Source organism: Rhamphochromis sp. 'chilingali' (genome assembly GCF_963969265.1).
Source record: "Rhamphochromis sp. 'chilingali' genome assembly, chromosome: 20".
Taxonomy (NCBI): Eukaryota; Metazoa; Chordata; class Actinopteri; order Cichliformes; family Cichlidae; genus Rhamphochromis; species Rhamphochromis sp. 'chilingali'.
Window position 1 is genome coordinate 20,102,661 of NC_137947.1, and position 21,157 is coordinate 20,123,817.

General features: G+C 40.0%; 1 protein-coding gene across 1 annotated transcript in view; it reads left to right on the top strand.

The window, feature by feature from the left end:
* Nucleotides 1-7,358: 7,358 nt before the first annotated feature.
* ctbp2a (C-terminal binding protein 2a) overlaps nt 7,359-21,157 on the top strand; it is an 82,405-nt gene continuing 68,606 nt past the window's right edge. Inside the window, exon 1 of the mRNA XM_080868737.1 lies at nt 7,359-7,682. The gene's annotated coding sequence lies outside the window, so the exon portion shown is untranslated. The remainder of the gene's footprint in view (nt 7,683-21,157) is intronic.

Genomic DNA, 21,157 nt, shown 5'->3' on the forward strand with positions numbered 1-21,157 from the left:
GCATTTCGCAGACTGCACTTTTCTTTGGACTTGCCACAACTTGAACAACTCCTCCGCACAGAAGCCACCAACACTTCAAAATCATAAAGTCTCATTAGCTCTGTCAGAAGAGCAGTAAGGCTTTTAATACTCGACAGAAGAGTGAGAACGCTGAAATAACATGCCAATCATTAGTCGTGTCAGGCCGTGCGTACTGTATGTGCCATGTTTAGTGTGTTACTGCATGCCTGTTACATCACGTAGCCGGCAAGTATATGTAAATACAGTTGCATGGTAGAAAATCAATCCTTCTCCCAAGGACAAAAGGCACATCTCAGTAAACAAGCATTCAACCACCAAAGCCTTGCACTTCATGAATATTAAATCAGTCACTTTGAATCCTACCTCTTTGGTGTTGGTGGAGGCCCTAGTCTGGATTCTTACCATTTGCTGTGATTTATTCACAGGTGCATGTGTCTCTTTGATGTGTTGAGTTGAGAGGTTTTGCACCTGTTAGAGAAAAAAATGCTTTGAAAACAAGAGGTGGATTTGCCAGACAGTCAAAATAACAGCAACAGAAGGAAGATTTGTGTTGCCATGGTACATTGTGTGCGTGTATGCGTGTGTGCTTGTGTGTTTTCTTTTCAAAAAAAAGGCTGCTGCGCTGTTTTGACACATTCTGTTGTGTGCAGCAAAATTGGTTTTTGTCAAACAAGATCTACCTTCCTTTTTTTGTAAATCCCACATCAGTTTTGGCATCCGTTCTGACATTATGAAGTTGTGCATTTTTCATTTTGTGCATTACCTATTCATTAAAGATGTAACTTGAAAGAGAGTTGCTATGGAGATGCTGCGGTTAAATCGCATATCTCAAAGATTTTTTATTTCTGTTTATTCTTTTGCCAATTATAACTACGTCTAGCTATCTTGACTTCTTTCGATTTTTCACCCCACTTTCAATATCTTTTTTGATACGATGTCAAGGCTCACAGTAGGACTTTTCCTTATGCCTAACACTTAATCTTGTTCAAACACTCAGCACATAGTCTAAACAGCAACTATAGAGTCCAAAAGTCTTTCGAATTGGCTGGGTTAAACTACACCCAAACTTTAAGACTCCTTCCAATCTCCTGTCAGTCATTTCTCTTGCAGTGCTTCCAATTCCCTGGCAGTGTTATTTTTTCAGCAGCCAGTTGGTTGGTGTCCCCTGGCAGCCTTAGTGGTCCTTGTTGCAGTAACGGTCAGGGGCCCTCCTGAGTCTGAGGGTGGTGATAAAGGTGGCTGGCTATCTCATTTCCACAGAGGACTAGATAACATCCTGAGAACATTCCCATCACTTGAAGAGTTTGTTCAGTTGAGATAAGAGTTCCCCTGCTAAAACCCAGCTGGGAAGCTCTGTGTTTGCCTGAGTGTGTGTGTCTTTGCACTGTGCATGTGTGCCTTAACAGAGTACTTTGGAGCATGTTAGCTGCAGCTCTTTTCTGTGCTGCAGCTGTGAGGTCCGCCAGGCTCCGATCGAGACGCTGCCTCAAAAGATCAGGCCTATCCTTGCATTAAATCACATTCCCCCATGCATTTTTCAAACCTCCGACAAGGCTTGCATGTTAATTTGTGCGTAGGTGGTGAGAATAATTACATTAGCCTGGTTGTAAACAAAGACCTACAAGCAGCAGTCTGTTCAAGTATCCCACCAGAGAAAGAACAAGCAAGTAGTTTATACAAGGATGGATGAATTTATAATGCATGCTTTACATGAAGGCATTCATAGCTGTTGTATCTGTAATTAAATAGCAACATGAAGAAAAATGAGCTGTTTTTCAAGCAAAATAAGCCTTATGCATTCTTGATTTTTTGTCTTTTGTTATATATTTAAAATAAGGGGAAACAATGCACAAACCACAGAGGATAGTTTTCTTCAGAAACACACTTTTATAGCCCCAAAAGCTTTGACTCGATTGCTGCATGTGCACAATGTTACCAAGTGTTTCATCACTGCTTAAGAAGCTCCACCTCTTAGTTCCACCACACTGCTCCTTCATAACCACATTTTAATCTCATTAGTAAAAGGCATAATGCAATGTACAGAACCAGAGATAGGCCACACACACACATCCAAGAGTGCTTATGCAGTGTTTCATACTTGAACAAAAGGGGGTCATTCATACAGGAAGCTGATCAAAAATATGTCAACAAGTGAAGGCTGCCTCAGTCTTCTCATAGGAAGAGCAAAGTGACACAGCTAAAATACGGAGATTCTATTTTCTGCTCCGACAGAGAGCCTGTGTAACTTCCTGCTTTCAGCCCCGCCGCATACTGTATGTAACTGTTTATATAGTCAGCCCTGAAAACTGCTTCAACATCTCATAATCACAGCATTCTATTTCCTGCTGCAGACCTCACAACAAGTCTAATTAACCGTTTTCACACTTATTTTCCAGTCAAACGGGTAAATCTGCCTCATTTGCATTCTATTGAAGGCATAAATATGAGGCAATGAAGGCATTCTTATGTCCTTTAACGGATATGACAGAAGCCTTAATGCAGAGAAATATAATTAGATGTGAGTGTGGCCATTGTTATTATCATGAGATTTTGTGCCATCTAAAAAGCACAAACTGCTTCACTGTGTGTCTACTAAATGTACAATGGCATATTCCCATGAATCTGACATTATTATCAAATGTAAATTACACTGCCATGAGCCGCTCATTACAATGTGTGGAATGTGTCACAAGTTGTTAAAATCTCAATTTAACATGATCTCCACATTTTAGCTGTGGATAAAGTCTTCTAGTGGTGAAGTTGAACTTAAATTAAATGCACTTCTCCTCCTCGGGAAGGACGAAAGATGTAAATGATGTAGCCAGTGTAAAAGTAGCGGAGTTATGCACACTGATTTATACAAGGTTATTTTTGAATAGCAACATATTGGATGCATGGACTGAATGAATAAAGATCTTCACAGTTTATGTTGATATTAGAAGACATATAAATCAAAAGAGCCAAGTATTATAGTACGCACACAGCATCAAGAGCCAGTAAAAGGAAATGCTATGCAATAAGGTGATTTAAGCATGAGAGACTGAGTCAAGGTTGCAGTGAAATATTCATTCAAATGAGGTAAAGAGTGAAGCAGCATAAGAATAACCCGCCTTTAAAGATTAACATAACCCTTGGAGGTGTTATTGTATCCCCATAACCAAGTCAGAATTCAGCAGGTGCAGAACAGCTCTCCCTCTCTTTGAGTTACTGCATTAAGTCCCTCAAATTTAGTAGCACAATCATGAGCCTCCCGTTCACTCTCTGGAGTAGAAGAATCGCTTTGCATTTTAAAAAGGTCAAACACTCAGATCTCTGCCAGGAGGAACTGAGGGAAGAAATAATGTCTCTCTGCAGAAATATGCAGTCGCACACCACTGATCCTCTCCAATACCCACTGTACAGTGAATAGATTATAACTCTGTGTGTGTGTGTGTGTGTGTGTGTGTGTGTGTGTGTGTGTGTGTGTGTGTGTGTGTGTGTGTGTGTGTGTGTGTGTGTGTGTGTGTGTTGACTGACATCCTCTAACAACTACTGTATAAACAAAGGCAAATCATAATATTGTATCAAACCAAATGTGGTGAATATTTCAATAATGTGGAAGATAGCACTGATCAATTTTTCTACAATTAGACATATTCAATTATTATCAATATATAAATAGTGCATTTGTACTCTATGAGCCGCATCCACTCATTCACAACGCATTTTATATATCCTTTACACACTTTTTTACCTATAATGCATTCACATACAGACAAATGCATCAGAGGCTTCAGTATGTTGCCCAAGGACACTTTGATATGCAGACTGGAGGAGCCGTGGATCGAACCACACAGTTGCACAGTTCCTAATGGTTGTTTTTACTTTCAGATGTGCTTTGGCAAATAAAGCCTTTGCATATTTGTTTTTACAGCAAGGGCTTTAACTATGTAAACTGCAGTAAACACAAAAGAGGATCAGCTCATGATTAGCAAACATTGCATTTTGCAGGATTTAATTTGTCACAAAAAAGCTGATTTTAATCACCCTTTGCCTTCAAAATGACACAGAGATAACAGATGATGCTGCCACATATGTCTAATAAAAGCACATTAATGTATGGGTCTTACATACTTCATTACGCATGTCATTTGATATCATTAAATGATGTAATATGTCATTAGCTTCTAAATATATTTGTGGCTAACAAATACTCTCTGTTTCTTTATCCTCCCTTCCCCTCTTTTTGCGCTGTGAACATATGCTTCTATTGGTGTCCCTTGTTGGCTAGTGATGGTCTTTGGAGTGTTTGGGTTTCTGCCCAGTAGTTACATTGTGCCGGAGACAAGATGACCACAGGGAAGGATGGTCTCAGGACAGGGCCAAAACCCCCCAGGCCTGGGACCACACATGCAGGATACATGGTACAGCAGATACAAACAGAAAGTATGGAAATGATTCGTCTGCTGCTTGAGGTGGTTTTCTTTGTCTTTGTGGAGAGCTCTACTGGACGTGCTGGAAAACTATGCAGAGACTGAAGTGACTGGGAAATCCAACCATGCTCTCCGCCATCTGTGCCGTGTTATATGGCTGGCACTAATGTGTGAGTGAATCGAGGGTCTAAAATAATTGTACTGCAGGGACTGGAACTAAAAAGGAATATACGCTGCATGTTTTGACATGAAAGAACAGCTGCAGTTGCTGCTATCTGCACCTGTGGCACGAAGAACAAAAATCTTTGCATTTCATCTATCTATCACATCATATAACACTAAATTACAAGTTTCTTTACTTAATTGTTGGCCCAGAGCTGATATCAACTATGTGTAAGCTAATATGTTTATGGATTTCAGATAAAAACAAAAGGAGGCAGCTTAATATGAAATGTGGTTAACCTGACAGTTAATCAAAATGTTGTTTAAATAAGATTGGTTTTAAACTGCACTTCACGGACAAAGAGAATGGTGAAGCTTATCTCAAGTGATCAATCAGTATTATGCTAATGCCTACAGCTAAATGTGTTTAAATAGTGTAAAAGGGGTTATGTAATATAATACGGGTGATACTTCTGACCTGTGCATTAAGCAGTTGAGCTAGAATACATTTATCAATTTCATGGATGGTATTTGGGCATTTGGCTAATCTTATTGTATGTTAATAGGTCTAATTTATATATTCTTTTTATTTAATTCAAATTAATTAATTAAATTCAAAGTCTTAGCTGTCAGCCATATTTTATATAACATGGAAAAGCACCATAGGTTATGGCTAATGCTAGTTATGGGAGTTAACATTATCTGGCAAACTACTGACATAACATAACATGTTGTATTATGTTAGTTTTAGAATTTAGGCATCAGATAGTATTTTGACAAGTGTTAGCTCGGGTTTGCTAACTTTTTTAAAATTTGTTTTTATATGAGAATACTTTTAAATTCAAGTAGGCTGTTATTATTAGAAAGCTTGGCTAGCATGATTAGCATAATTGAAGTACACTCAGCATTAGGGTTATGGACATGCCCTGGGGTTCCAGAACCATCCAAAAAGGTCACTGTGCTTCCTCAGCTGAATCCTACTGACATACTTTTACAACTATAAGTAAAATATAACCAATCAGTTGTTTCAGCAACAATAATTCAATTCAATTCAATTTTATTTATATAGCGCCAAATCACAACAAAAGTCGCCTCAAGGTGCTTTAATTATTTAGTTAATAGTAGCTTAAAGTATCTGCACCACCATGACTGAGGACACTGATTTTAGAGTGCATGGGCTTATGCAGTATAACACAGGTGACAGTTTAAACCTGCACATAAGCATCTGAGTTAAAATTCCATGTATTACTTTAATTGGTGGTATTTGGCTAATAATAGTATATGTATGTTATTATTTTCTTTTTTTACTTAGTTAAAACCCCCCAGTTAAGCAGTACTCAAGTGCTAGCCATGAAGCACATTTTACATTACACCATATAAAAGCACCATCTGGGTAAGCTAATGTTAGGTCTGCTAGTTGAATTTTGGCAAATTACTAGCATAACAATTTAGAAATTTGGGCCATATTATATATATTTTTTGTAGAATATAATTCTGTTTTTGATTAAATATCTGTGCAGTGTGTGACCATCTTAGAATATACTAATAGTATATACTATTACTTTAAAAATTATATATACTAACAGGCTGTTAGTCTTGTCAGTTAGTTGTTATGTGACTAACACTGTTAGCATTATCCAGGCATGTTGTATTATGTTATTTTGAGCATTATATATATATATATATATATATATATATATAAGAAGATGGCCGTAGTGATCGATGTAGCGGTTCCGAATGACAGCAATATCAGGAAGAAGGAACACGAGAAGCTGGAGAAATACCAAGGGCTCAGAGAAGAGCTCGAGAGGATGTGGAGGGTGAAGGTAACGGTGGTCCCCGTGGTAATCGGAGCACTAGGTGCGGTGACTCCCAAGCTAGGCGAGTGGCTCCAGCAGATCCCAGGAACAACATCGGAGATCTCTGTCCAGAAGAGCGCAGTCCTGGGAACAGCTAAGATACTGCGCAGGACCCTCAAGCTCCCAGGCCTCTGGTAGAGGACCCGAGCTTGAAGGATAAACCGCCCGCAGGGGCGTGCTGGGTGTTATATATATATATATATATATATATATATATATATATATATATATATATATATATATATATATATATATATATATATATCAGGTCATGATAGATTGCTTATGCTTCATTTTGTTTGTGTAGGCTGTAAAGGTGAGGCATTAATGTCTGTTCATTTTATTTATTTATTTTTAGGGTAACAAAATAGCAATGTGAGTTGAACATAACACTTGCTTATCCTGTCTATCTGCTCAGACTAAAACCCTGTGCACACTAATAAGCTGTACTTAAATTAGTATTAGAGACACTGTATAGATTTGTATATATTGTCTCTGTACTGGTCGGAGAAGATATTACAAGGAATCATTGCTGCATCTCAATTCAGACGTTCAATAAATAAGTTTGAAAGGAGCTGGTGGTAAGAAGACAAGAGTTTTCAGACAAACCATACAAACAACAAAGAAAAAGACAATGAATACAAGCCCCCCCCAAACATATTTAACTGTAGTAACCGAGGCTTAACATTACGAAGGAAAATGTACTGAATAATAGTCGAGTCTGAATCGCCTTTCTCGAAAATTCCTACTGTCCCATCTATATCAACTGGAAGGAGAGCCTCTCATCTGTGCTGTGCGCGCGCGGGCCCGCGTGTAGAGTGTTGAGTGTGTGTGAGTGTGTGAGTGTGTGTGTGAGGGAGAAGTGGGCAAAGGCTCCGCCTCACTCAAAAAGCGAGAGGGGAAAAAAAGGAAAAGCAAACTGATACACACCTCTCAATTCTGGCAGGAGGAAAAGAATAGGAGTGTTTATGAACCGTATAAGTAAACAGCAGGATAACCAGGCACACCGAGAGCCGAGGCTACTTCCCCCCGTAAAAACCGACACCAGGCACCGTTTCCCTGCGCCGGAGATTGTCCCGTTGCGTTCAGGATTAAGTTTTTATGTCATCTAAAGGTGGATCATTATCTAAATCCGAGATAACAAGCGAATTTGAAATGCGTAGCCTGCGATGCTATTTCTGGAGCCCCCAAAGCCGACGTTTGAACTCTCAGTAAACATCCAGTCGAGGTAGGATTCAAGATTATTGCAAAGGTGGTGTAAAATATGTCGGTGTGTGCTCCACCGGGGTATAGTTTTGAAAGCTATACTCGCATCGCTGTCCATGTGTCCCTGCGCCATCAGCAAGGAGAGACAAGGGAGGGTGGGAGTAGACATTAGCCGATACTCCACTTCATAGTGATGTGGAAATTGGCTTTATTAAGTTCCTAATGAGGCTGGGCAATTAAAAGGTAACGGTGAACATTCATTAAACGTCCAATCAAGATCAGCTATGAGTGCTTTAAATAAAATTTAAAAAATTGCATTGATAGATTTTTTTTTTTTTTCATTTTTCATCCGAAACCAGGAAGAACATGCACGGAAGGAGTTTGATTAAAAGTTTAGTACTGGTGCAGGCCTATTTTGCAGTTCTTCCTGGCATCAGTTTGGACATCTCTAATCAGCTGTAGCATACTAATTAGTGAGTGCCAAATAAGTTAATCACTCAATCAGATATCTATATGAGCATCTGCACATTTTCACACAGAGGATGGTCCTTCTATTTTTTAATTTTGAGAAGCACAGAGTAGGCACTGATTCTCATAACTCTCACTCCCTTTTCTTTTTTTTAAAAAAACTGCATTTGGAGGCTCTAGTGAAAGAAAGCTTCAAGTGGAGGAGGAGGACGAGGAGGGCGGCTCCATTGTCTGGCCAGTGAAGGGGTGGGGATAAGAGGCTGTATGCAGATGTGCTGCTGGCAACGGACATCTGCTCTACCCCCTTGGGCATTGTCACAACAGGCAAGGAAACTTAGTGTGGAGCCTTCCTGCGGAGAAAAGACCTTTGTTAATGATGTGCAGGCCATGACCTGCACCCTTCCAGATCCCAGGGTTTGCATTTTAAACGCTACATTTAGCCGAACATTTAATTCGGCTTGCTTTGAATCAGATAATGTGGAGTTTCAGATATTCTGATTTTGTTTTTCCCAGCTCCTTCAGTCCCACCTGCAGCACCACCCTCCCCGTTTGCCTTTCCCTATCTCTCCCCTCATCTGCCAACCTTCAGCTCTGATGGGGGAGTTGTGGTGGTGGTTGAACTTACTTTCCTGTTGTCTTTGTGGACTGTGTGTGTTGAGATATGAAAGCTGGCCTCTCAAGGCAAATGCATCACAGGCAGCATCAGAGTGTACATGGCAGCTCCTATCAGGCCTTTTGATTCATCGCTGAAGGGGAAAATGCCAAGAAAATGCAAAATCACCGTTTTAATATTTATGATATATACATACATACACACACAGACACAGCTTGTGCTTCATGGTAGCGCTCGGTGTTGATGTGCCTGTGCGCCTGTGTTTGTACTGGAAAACAGGAGTCTCATTTGCCTCAACAGATATTCCCTGGTGACTGCTGGAGTCACTGTACTGTGATTAGGAACATGATTTGTGCTTGTACTGAGCACCGTTGTATATGGCTGATTTGCTGTGCAACATGCTTGTGTAGGGACTTATTTGTGTGTCTCCGCTGTGTTATACCATGCTGGAGAGTTGAGATGCAAACTGGGGAGCAAGTGCACCAGAGCAGGAAAAGATGATAGTCTTTGAAAGCACAGCTGCTCTTACTGGCATGTGCCCGCTTATTTGGCATTTGCTTTTCTTTGGACAGAGGTCGCATGTTTTGTTTATTAAGAAAGCGAGCACTTACTTGAACTATATCCATGTCCCGTTGTTGATATGATTACTCTGTAAAGAGGAACAGCTAGAAGCACAACAACAGCAAAAGGAAAATCATAATCATGCATCGACTGCCTGTTTTGAAGTCACAGAAGCAAAGCAATTACAATTGGTTAATCATATTCTCAGAGCCTAATTCTCCATTTAACACAGTAATTTAGATGCTGCTGGAATAGCTCTTGTGAGCTCTTCTGACAATTCCCATAATAGCCAGAGTACTAACGGCTCCCTAAAACTTCCCGTAGGTTGGTTTGAGAGGATTGTACTGTCATGTGATTTTTTTGCTGTGCATTGTGGAGAGGGGGTAACGGGTGTGAAATTGCACTGTGCCAGTTGCAAGAGGCTGAAAATGTACCAACTATACCACAGGTCTCTTTGAGCATGACTGCAATTAATCTTTTATCGGATAAGTCTAGGTTTTGATTTTCTTTATGCGAGTTTTGTTTGAAAAAAAAAAAATCAACTACAGCTAATTATCCAGTTCAGTTTATTTCGTCACAGTTTGAAGTTGAAATTTGCATGTTAAAAAAACAAACAAAAACCCCCCCAACACAATACACAACAACAACAAAAGTTTTTTTGCACCTCAGTGCATGTGACACAGATCTTTAGACATCTTACAACTCAATCCTCAGATTGCATTAAGGCTTTGATGCTGAAAACAAAGATTGCGCTGTGATGTAGTGCACTTTGCAAACCGAGGGCTGAGCACTTGAGAGGCATTACAATGATGAGGGAACAGTTGTACTTTAATTATTCTTTGAGCAACTGTTGTGCTATGTTAACAACTGCTGCTGCCTGGTAATAGTTTTTTCTCAAAGAACACACATTTAAAAATCTGCTGTGTTTAGTTTAATTGGTGCATTTTGCAAATCTTCTGCACCTGCTTTCTCCCTGTGCTGTTGTGCTGTGTCTCTGAGTGTGTCGTTTTTTTCCTTCTGCTTGTCAAGGATAGTTTTGGGAGAGTGGATGTGGACTGCAGCAGACAGCAGCAGGTGTCTGATTCTCCTCGCTGATAAGACCTGTTTGCTCAGTGTGCTTAAAAGTCGCTGCGCTCTCTGACTCGCTGTTTGTACATGTGGGTGCCATGCACTCTTGTCTGCCACCACTGATAGGATATACACAGTATGGAGAAAGGAAAACATCCTCAGTGGTTGCTCTTATGTACAGCCAAACCCTTTCCCCCCTCCCCATACTCTCATGGGTGTATTCTTTATTTATTTATTTTTACTTTGGTCCTGCAACACTGGCGTCTTACAAGCCTCTTTGAAAGCTTAGCCAATTCCACATAATGTATTTGAATTGCAGTTTAGCTAATGCAGCAGCCAGGAAATAAGCAAGTTCTAGCCCACTGCTGTATTTGAAAGCATTAAGATTTTTAATTGAGACAATCAAACGCAAAACTGCAGAATCATAGTGTTGCCAAAAGCTACACATTAAATCCAAAGTGATGCCATCACTGAGGTGCATTGTTGCTTGTACTGTTTTTGAGAGATGCTGCGTAATTTCTGGATGTCTGGGATCATATTAGGAATGTCACGATGCCATAAATGTAATAATCGCTACCAACAGGACTAATATTGGTAAAAAAAAAGGATTAATACAATTCTGGATACCCAATTTGCTACTACATAAAAAAAAAAGTAGCTACTTAAACACGAACATTTCAGCATATATGGTAAAGTGATAGGAAACAGACTGAAGTGTTAAGATAGTTGCTGAGTAGCCTACTAATGTTACTATAAGCCTATGGAACATTTTGAATTTCACAATAGCAGTGTCAGTGGCCTCAAACAAAATGGTAAATAATACTTTGGATGTTGTTAATATGGACTGAAACTTACTCAGCTTGAATTCTATAAAAAGATCCAAATGTCATTATTTTAAGTGCTTTCCTAAATTGGATCTGTTTCCTCCCTTGGACTGAAAGCATATTGCATTTTGCCTTTTTTGAATTAATTATTGCCCCTTGATCGTCCATCCCAAACACAGAGTACTTCCATACTAAGCTGGAGCTACCGTAGCAGCTCCACTAGAAAATCTAGATTTTGTTGTGCCATTTGTAGTTTTTCCTGTTTTTGTAGATGACCTTATTCTGCTTCTTCGCATGTAAAGAAAGACTACATGGGGCGATCGTGGCTCAAGAGTTAGGAGTTCACCTTGTAATCGGAAGGTTGCCGGTTCGAGCCCCGGCTTGGACAGTCTCGGTCGTGGTGTGCTTGGGCAAGACACTTCACCCGTTGCCTACTGGTGGTGGTCAGAGGGCCCGGTGGCGCCAGTGTCCGGCAGCCTCGCCTCTGTCAGTGCGCCCCAGGGTGGCTGTGGCTACAATGTAGCTTGCCATCACCAGTGTGTGAATGTGTGTGTGAATGGGTGGATGACTGGATATGTAAAGCGCTTTGGGGTCCTTAGGGACTAGTAAAGCGCTATATAAATACAGGCCATTTACCATTTACAGTACTTAACAGGGTCAATAGCGGCTGTTTTTGATATTTGGATGCTATTCTAGTGATTGCATGACTACTATGTAGATTTTCAAATGGAAACACAAAGACTACAAAGAGTCTTTGGTGGTGGAGTTTAACTCTGCAATATTTCATAACATATTTTTAATATTACAATAGAGATATGACATGCAGTAAACAATTATTGAAGCATGCATATTTCACGATTCACACTCTGCATGTGTTTTAGTAGATTGTTTGTTAACATACCCTCCAAACACTGAAGAGCCTATACCTACTGGAATGAAATGGATTAGATTCTCAAATGTTTGCGTTCTGAATATGAATGCATGGTGTATGTACAGAAATTAACTTTCCTGCTTATGATGTAAATGCTCATACTGCCCTGAAAGTCAAAAGCTTTTTTATCTATTAACTATAAAAAGCTGAGCTGCATCATCCATAAGGCAAACTGGGTATGTGTTTAGGGGCTTGGACCATTTGGGGGTCCAAAAGTAAGTTTTTAAAAAAAAATTTATTTATTTTTGAAACCAGTCAAGAGCATGTTTGTATTTTCCTACACAGAATATTACTCATAAAATACAATCTTTCCATGCCAATCCCCCTTTCACAGATTAGTTTTCCCTCTTAAACCAAGCTCGCAATTTCCTTATCAGTTGAGGGCCTACTGCCTTTCATAATCAGAGATCCAAATAACCTGCCTCCACTCGTGATTGTTGCTTAGGAGGTTAATTATGCTCTCTCACTAACAACCTTCTGACATGTCATCTTCTAAATGGTGAAAAAGTGTAAGAAGATTATATAAGATTATATATTCTCCGTCAATGGGGAAAAAGACACTTTGTTAGTGGTTTTTGTGTTTGTGAAAAAATGATCTGATCATTGCACTTGCATGTTAACTTTGATTTGTGCTCTTTAGCCGCTGGAACCGGGAAGGTGAACACCAAGCTAGTTCAGAAGCTTGAGGGAGAGATGCAGTAGTGGAGAGTGGCACTGAAGCATGAAGTTACTGACATGTTTTTAAGTTCAATTCAATTTAATCAAGTTTGGTTTTATTTTAATAGTGCCAAAGCACAACAACAGTAACCTCAAAGCACTTAAGGTGAAACCAGACTGATCACTTAGATCTCCAACTAACTGAAATCAATTTAAAGTTTGACTCTTTTCTTACTAAGCATATTAACAAGTTTGGACAAAAAGGGCAGAGGCAGCACATCTTATCTTTCATCCACTGTATGTGAGGGATTGATTCAGCAAATGGGTGAAAAGAAAAAAGCATATATAGTCACAGAAATACAGCAGGCAATTTTTCAGTTCAGTTCAGACTCTACTTCTGATCTCTCACATACTTGCTAGCTTACATTAATTTTGGATTCGTGGGGAGGGGAAAAATAGTTGAAAGATTTGTTGGCTTTGTACCAATTCGGAGTCACTCGGGAAAGCCTGCCTGAGGTCGTACTGGCCATGCTTGGCAGTTTAAACATAGATCCTAAAAACTGTCGAAGCCAGGCATATGATATGTAAGTAATATGACGGGCCAGTATAATGGGCTGCAGTCTCACTTAAAAAAAAATCCCTTAATCGATGTGCAGCTTAATCTCTGAATTTGGTGGATGTCAACAGTATATAAGGACGCAGCTAAGATGCAGAAAGTTTCTTTGACCTTTGCAGTTTTTATGTGTTTTGTACTTTTAGATTTTAAAAATGATTTTTTTTTAACAACATTAAAGTGGACATTATATTCACACGCTGTAGTTTCCATGCAGATGCATCTAAAGCACTTTGTGGAAATTATGTGCAATAATGGATGTTCCTAATGACATATCCTCTGATATGGATGGAAAATGCAATGCATGCCAAGAGGCAGCAGAACTGTTTTCCCAAGCTGTGCTGTCTTAAAATTCACGGCGCAGTTTTGGGACCGTGTTTTAAGCATATTCAAAGTGACAAAAGGCCGACATGGATCCACTCACTGCTTTTCGTCTCTTTGTGAACATGGGATAATTCACTTATAGATCAGCTTGATCACAAGATATGCAGTGAGTGTTCCCATTGTGTGCCAGTCATATAAAGGTGAACTGCAGCACACCAAGAAGCCTAAAGTGTTTGCAGATGAATCTACCGAGCACAAGTAACACTGAAAGGCATGGATCTTTAGGCGGTAGAAACATTTAACCTCAATATTGACAAGTGAGGTGCCTGTTTATACCACAGATTGGCAGCATTAGTGAAAATTTGGGATTCTACTGCACATGGAAGCTGAGGATGTGAATATTCATGCTCATAAACTAGCTGATGCACCGTGTGCTTATACCGGTCTGATTTAGATCATAACTTTGCAAAGGAAATGACCCAATTCTGATGCTTTGTACAGAATGAACAGGATACATCTCTAAAACATCTCAAAACAGCTTTTCCCATACGTGTTTGTAGCCCTTCATATGTTTTTGAATTTGGCTGTAACTAAACGTAAAAGACTCAACAGCGCCTCAGTGTGCTCTCACTGATCGCCATCGAATCTAAACTTACTATAAAGTTTGAAGTTGTGACAGAGTAGAACAATGACGGAGACTTAGAGGATGACAATCATGCAGAGACAACTTAAAGTCTGGGACGACTTAAATTTAAATTATTGCTAAAAAAAAGCAAAAAAGCTCTCTGTGTTAATTTTGATGTAACATCACTTCCTTTACATTTTTCTAATGAAGTACAGGGCTCTAAATAATGAATAAGAGCCGCTGTTTCTATCTCATATGTCTAAATTCCTTAATTTTTTAAATCCTGACATTACAAAACAGAATACTGGGTTATGTTTCGTCTTTTCTGTAGTATATGTGGCTTTTTCGCATTTCTAGAAAAAGACAGAGGTGAAGAAAAGAGAAAAAGATGGCAGATGAGGGGAATGTAAAGCTGATTGATAGACACAGAAAAAACTTGGAGAGCAGTGGAGGAAAACAGGAGAAAGACAGGCATTTGTAGGAAGACAGTGTACGGTGAACTCTGTATTCCCCCAATAAAAGAAAAAAACCCCCAACAGATCTGGTTGTTGTATTTCCCATTCAACATTAAATAATATAAGGCGTTTCGAGCAGTGTTGTGTTTCTTTTTAAGTGAGGTACACTGCACTCTCCATAATGAAGAGTGTGCAGTACATGCTCTGCATCTATGTCTGATTGATTAAAGAAAAAGTCTGGATATTTGTTTTAGAATTTGAATGAGTTTTGCCCTGTGCAGAATAATATATTAAGAAAAAGGAAAAAGCCTGACCACTGCACCATGTTGATTAGGGCTCCATTAAACATGTGTGCCTAGGAGTCTGTAACATCATTCGAGCCTTTTAATAAGCACACTCTAGATTTTTCAAGGGGGGTGACTGAAGCCTATATTATAGTGAATGTGGCACAATATGTGATGAGGAAAGAGATGAGCATTTCTCTAAATTATTAACTCATTATATGATTGTAGGAAAGCTCTTGGCAGCAGTGGAAGAGCAGTGGTGGATGTTTGCTCTTCCTTATATTTATGATCGAGGGAGTTTGCTAACTCTTGCTTGGCTGTGTAATAGCCTCCCACCTGGCACGAACTATCACACTGTGGATTCACTGTTCCTTCTTAATGACTGTCTATTTTCCTCCATAGAAGTCCTAATTACTCTCAACTGCATTCATGGACATTATGCCAGAGTAAGACAGGATGAGGAGGGGAAGGATAACAATGGATGAAGGGTCATACTTTGGAGATCTAACAGGACTGTAATACACCTTTTCAACATGGAAAAGTGTGTGTGTGTGTGCCAGCGGAGAAAAAAAAAAAGAGTTGATCTTCTCCCATTTACCTCCCCTCCCTCACTTGGCATAGCCGGAGCTTTAAACACCTGCCATTAACTTTCATGCAAACCACAGAGGATTAGGAATGAATAGTAGTACCAGGTTCCAGCTAGGTGTGCAAGTCGCTGTGCGTTTTTGCGATTGGTGTCTGCGTGTCACTTTTGCAGGAACTAGCAAACACAAAGCACCATCTGCACACAGCAGGCTGTCCTGACTGCCTGCTCTGCTCACTGGGGCAGAGAAGAAGCTTTCTGCGAGCATTTTTTAAGAAACTGACTCTGCTTCTGCAGTGGCTACGCTGGTTGTTAATGCTGACAGCTAATAATGTCCTCCTGGATGACTGTGCCTCGCTGGAGCCAAAGAGAATAGACAGAGACTAATGAAGAGAGGCAGGAAGTGAAGGAGAGAGAAAGACAGGAACAGATAGAGAGGAGAATACCAGTGGGGCGTTCAGCTCTCGCACTCCTAGCTGGTGAAGTTTCCTGCAGATTACACACATATACACACAGGCTGAAAGTGCAGGCACATGTACTGTATTTAAATTCTTCGCTTTTTTTTTCTTCCCCGTTCCTTCTTAATCGCTCTCTCCTGTCTCTTGAGGGAGGTGGCATAAAGAGGAGTAGGGGGGAGGAAGCAAGCTCCATTGTGTCTCTGCAGAGACCCTATTCCAGTGCAGCTGACATAGACTTGTGTCAGGAGGATCCATCCTGCTGATTTAGGCAAGCTGTAAACTGAAAGAGATGTCTAAAGTGCTGAAGTGGGCCCTGGCCAGTGGAGAGATGGCTCTGTTTGTTTGCCATTCTGCTGAGCACTACTTCACAGAGAAAACTTTTCTGTCCAAATTTGCTGACGAGGAGAAAAGGGACAAAAAAAAGATGGAGTTTGGGTTTTGAAAGTCACTCATGGGGGCACACAATGCTTTGGCCATTGTGGCTCTTTGACACTGACATTTGGACTTGGTGGTCGAAGGGGTGGAAAGAGTTAAAAGCTTACTTTTTTCAGCTGTCTCTTAACAGACAAACCTTTTTTGCCACTGCTCACAATTCTCAGAGACAGCAGTCATTGAACCTTCCTACGACATGAATATGCATGATAAGTCCGCTTTCTTCTCTGCCCTCTGAGCTGTATTTTTTTTTCCACCCAGAGACCTGTCGTGTTGTGTTTGATTGGCCCTGACATTTGAAAAGGTCCTTGAATAAAAAAAAAAAAAAAGAAAGTTGTTTATGACAACTGGAGAACTCTCCTCGCAGCAGAGTAAAAATGGCATTTTGAAAGGAGCGCAGCGCCTGCATTTTTAAATGCTAATGGCTCTGCAAATGTGCGTGCTAATAGGATATTTTAATCTGGAGTAGTGCAGTACGTATACTTTCAGCATGCATGCACACTTTTTGAGTGTTACTTCTAATAGCAGTAGAAGGTGTGACAGCTTATTTTATTAACTGAATGTGGGGTTTTTTTCTAATAAAAGATTCCATTCTGTCTTTATGGAAGTGTGGACATTATCTAAAGACAAAGAACAGGCTTATACCCAGGAAAAAAAACCCTTAGGGAAATCTGTTTGTGAAAATCAGGCATCTGCTATGTATTATTGCAATGGTTATGATGCATATAAAGTGTAACAGCTTATTTTACAAGCTTACTGATGCTGTGTGGCAGAGTAAGGCTCTTAGTCCTTAAGAAAGGGCCCTTGGGGTTCTGGTTGGGTAGCACTGTTGCGAGGCATCGGCTCCTTGTTTTCTTTGCAGTAGCCAGCCAGAAGTGCCAGGAATCTCACTGGAGATTCATCGGCTTCTGAAGTGTTTTATCTAGTTGTTCTTTCTGCCCTTTAGGTTTTGCATTGTGTCAACATGAAACAGTAAAAGATGAAGTTGAATCTGAGGCAGTTTTCCCACATTTTTCTCCAAAATAAAAAAAAAAAATATTAAAAATTATAGATGTGTATATATATATATATTCCTGTCATTATTGTTACTTTATGTTTTACCCACAAACCATGAAACAATTGCCAGAAAATTCAAAAACTCATGTATTATATATGATACACTAGGTTTAAGCCATGTCTGCACTGACCTGAAAAATATAGACATCTTTATTTCCAGCATATGGTTTTGGTAATATGCCTATAAGCATATAATATACTCATTACCTGTAAATTGCAATGGAATCTGAAGTAATAGTTCTGTTTTTTTTCAGTGATCATGTGAAGGACTGTGAACAACAGCAGTTTACTACCTACCTTTTTGAACCATCACAGATGATCCAACCTTCTTAGCACAGCCTCCAAGACACTATTTTTAGGGAGTATGGCTAACTTGTCGTTATCTCTGGAGGGTTTTTAGACTAATGTGCTTTGCAACATTAGTGAGGTAAAATGTGACACTGAGAAAAAAATTCTTTTTTCTAGGGTCTATCTACTCATCCTTGGCATTTTGTTTGCACTGTTATATAATTTCAGTTATGAGTCATTTAAGAAGGAACAAAGGGTTTTGATTTGGAAAGCTAGGTAACTAGATGGCAAGCTCCTTAGACAGGGTGTTTAAGTGATTAAAGGCTCAGTTGCACAGCCCTAGTGACTTGAACTATTTTCTTGATTTAAATCCACAAATTGATGGTTGTTCTAATTTTACACTTTCACTGTAATATTTATCTGTGTTTGTCTTTGAGTGGGTGCTTCAGACAACAGAACAATAAAATTCCAAATTTATATTTTTACTTTTTTTTTAATGCCATAATTTTAGCTATCCAGTCCAGATTATTGCTTTCTGCGTGGCACATTTTCATGCATTGAACAGCCTCTTTACTTGCATAAATACTGGCAGGATTCCAGGCGGAAAAAATCTGGCTGATATCCATGAAACCATTTGACTCCTAAAGCACACTGTTAAGTGAGAGGATGCACTTCTCCTTGATTTAAATGAGCAGTGGGTATCAGCAGTTTAGCTCCTGCGGAGCATCAGCCCCACACACACACACACACATGCTTACACATTGTCACATAAGATAAGTTATCTACTTGTTGCTGTATGGAGAGCTAAAGCTTCTGTTATGAAAAATGGGCTATTATCTTCTTATTGATCACATTGTTGATGAGACAAATGGCGGAACTGATAGATGGAGTTTTATCACCTTAACTGTTGTCAGTATGAATATGGATATCATCAATGTTTGGCGAGCCAGAGGCTAACGCTTTGATTCTGTGCTGCTGAGGTGCTCAGTGGGACGGTTGGCTTTTCAACTCGTCAGCTTGTTCGCACAAAGACATGTTTGATTTCCCCCCCATGTAGAGATGTTTGATTCCTGGTCCTGAACAAAAAGGATTTACTGTGGGTTAATGTTTCACTGAGCCAGAGAAAATCCACAGACTTGGTCACTCCTACTCAGTCCTCTGTGAGTACCCCCCTCGGGACTCTTCGTGAGGTTGGAAATAGGTGTTGCTGGGCTTTTAAGGCAGCTTTAACAAACTCTTGACATCACATACATCTAAGCTCCACGTACTTTTATTCTTCACTTTTATTCTTAAACTAAATATCTGACATGCTGATCTACCTCCAAGCATCTTTTTAGCTGATCAACATTTTTCCAATAATTAAGTTTTGTGCCATGAGGAGAGAGGGGTGTGCAGTTCATTGCTATTGCCATTGTCAGCGATTTTGCTGACGCATGAGCTCCGTGTAATACCTACAGCTCTACTGAATGTGCTGTTTAAAATGGCAGCATAGTCAAATATAAAGAAAGTGAGAAGTCACATTATCCAGGTTAGACATGGAGCCAGTGCAGCATTGCTGGAAGCAAATTTTTTTTTTCATAAAATTCACATACAAAACGAAATACAGGATTTCCTGACACCAGTCATTGTGTCCTGGTATTCTAAATATTACCCATTAGACTGTGTTTTAACACCATTTTTCTTTTTTTGTGCCCTGAGAAAAGCGTTTTCATTTGAATGCGTACAGAAATGTGAAATGATGATAAACTTGAAGGTTATATGCTTTCTGCTCAATTCAGCCTCAGGGGAAGTTTGAGCTTGTGAGATATTTCAAATAACTCAAAGAACATAGTTTTTTCTGTTCCAGTTTTTACTTACTCGCCAGTGTCTTCTCTCCCTTGGTTAAACCTCATCCCTGACCTTTCTCTTCTCTGCTCTTTTTCTTCACAGTTAAGCTCTCTGTCCCTTATTTTTCTATGAATATCAGTCATGACTCCTAATCCGTCTGTGCCCTTGTCTTATCCCCCCTTCCAGTTTCATCTCTGTATGCTTTTACTCACAGGTGGTGATTTTTTGTTTTTTCATAGCTGGCTCTTTATGTTTCTTCTCTCTGGTGTATGAATACTGGCTTCTGTCCTTGCATGGGGGTTTCATCTTGGTATGACCTGACTTATACACACTTATATACATGAAAGCAGGTGCACACACACATGCCTGCACACAGACAAAGGCAGGAAAGCGTGCACATGTATGCAATTATATGTTGTCAAGTTAGTAATTTCACAAAGAAGCTGAAAAGAACTCCCACAAGCTTGGCTGTCCTCAGAGGTGAAATGAATAGAGATAAAATGTCATTAAAAAGAAGTTCTTTCAGTTTGTCCTGAAACTAAATGTTCTGTGCAGGTAGTAGTCAGAATTGAGAGACTAAAACCTTAAATGAAGACTATTTGGAATGATGTCCATGACCATTGTCACTATCTCATGTCTGGCTCCCCATCCTCAAGCCTTTCATGCTGGGCAGACTTTCTCAGACCCCCTCCCTAGAGGCACGATGCAGCCAGACACCCACCTTGGCCCCAGTTCCCATCCGACACGTCTGTGTTTTTTGGTGTCTGTCTCTATATGCGCATACATACAGTGTGTGTGTGTGTGTGTGTGTGTGTGTGTGTGTGTGTGTGTGTGTGTGTGTGTGTGTGTGTGTGTGTGTGTGTGTGTGTGCAGCAGCGTTCAGCGATGTTCTCACAGCCCAGCTGAGACTGACAGATGGAATCATTTCACACACAGACAGAAAGGCAGGATACAGGAAACCGGGGTGTGTTTAATAGTCCTGGTGCTGCTGTGGTTGGTATTAATCTAGGTCAGTGGCGTTCAGCTCACGGCGAATTGGCCTCTGGGGCAAGCTTGGCCTTTTCGTAACCCCATTTACTCCCTATTTTCTGTACTTACAGTCCAGTTGCCATATGTAGTTTACCATTATAAAGAACCTTACAAGATGTTTTTGGCTGTTTAGTGTTGGGCATATTACTACTGTACCTGCTTTAGTTGACCTTTTGTAATCAGAGCCCACTGGCTTTGTAGCAGGCCAGATGGCTCACACCAATTAAAGTCTCTCGACCTTGAAAAAATGCTCCAAGACGTTCAGCTCACAGCTTAGTAACTTACTTTCATTTTGTTCTAGTTATTTTAATGCGTACGAGACCGCTTACACTTTTGACAGCTGAGCTAAGCTCCTGGTGACAGTTTTTCTACTCAGACATACTGTTGGTAAGGCTGTGCAT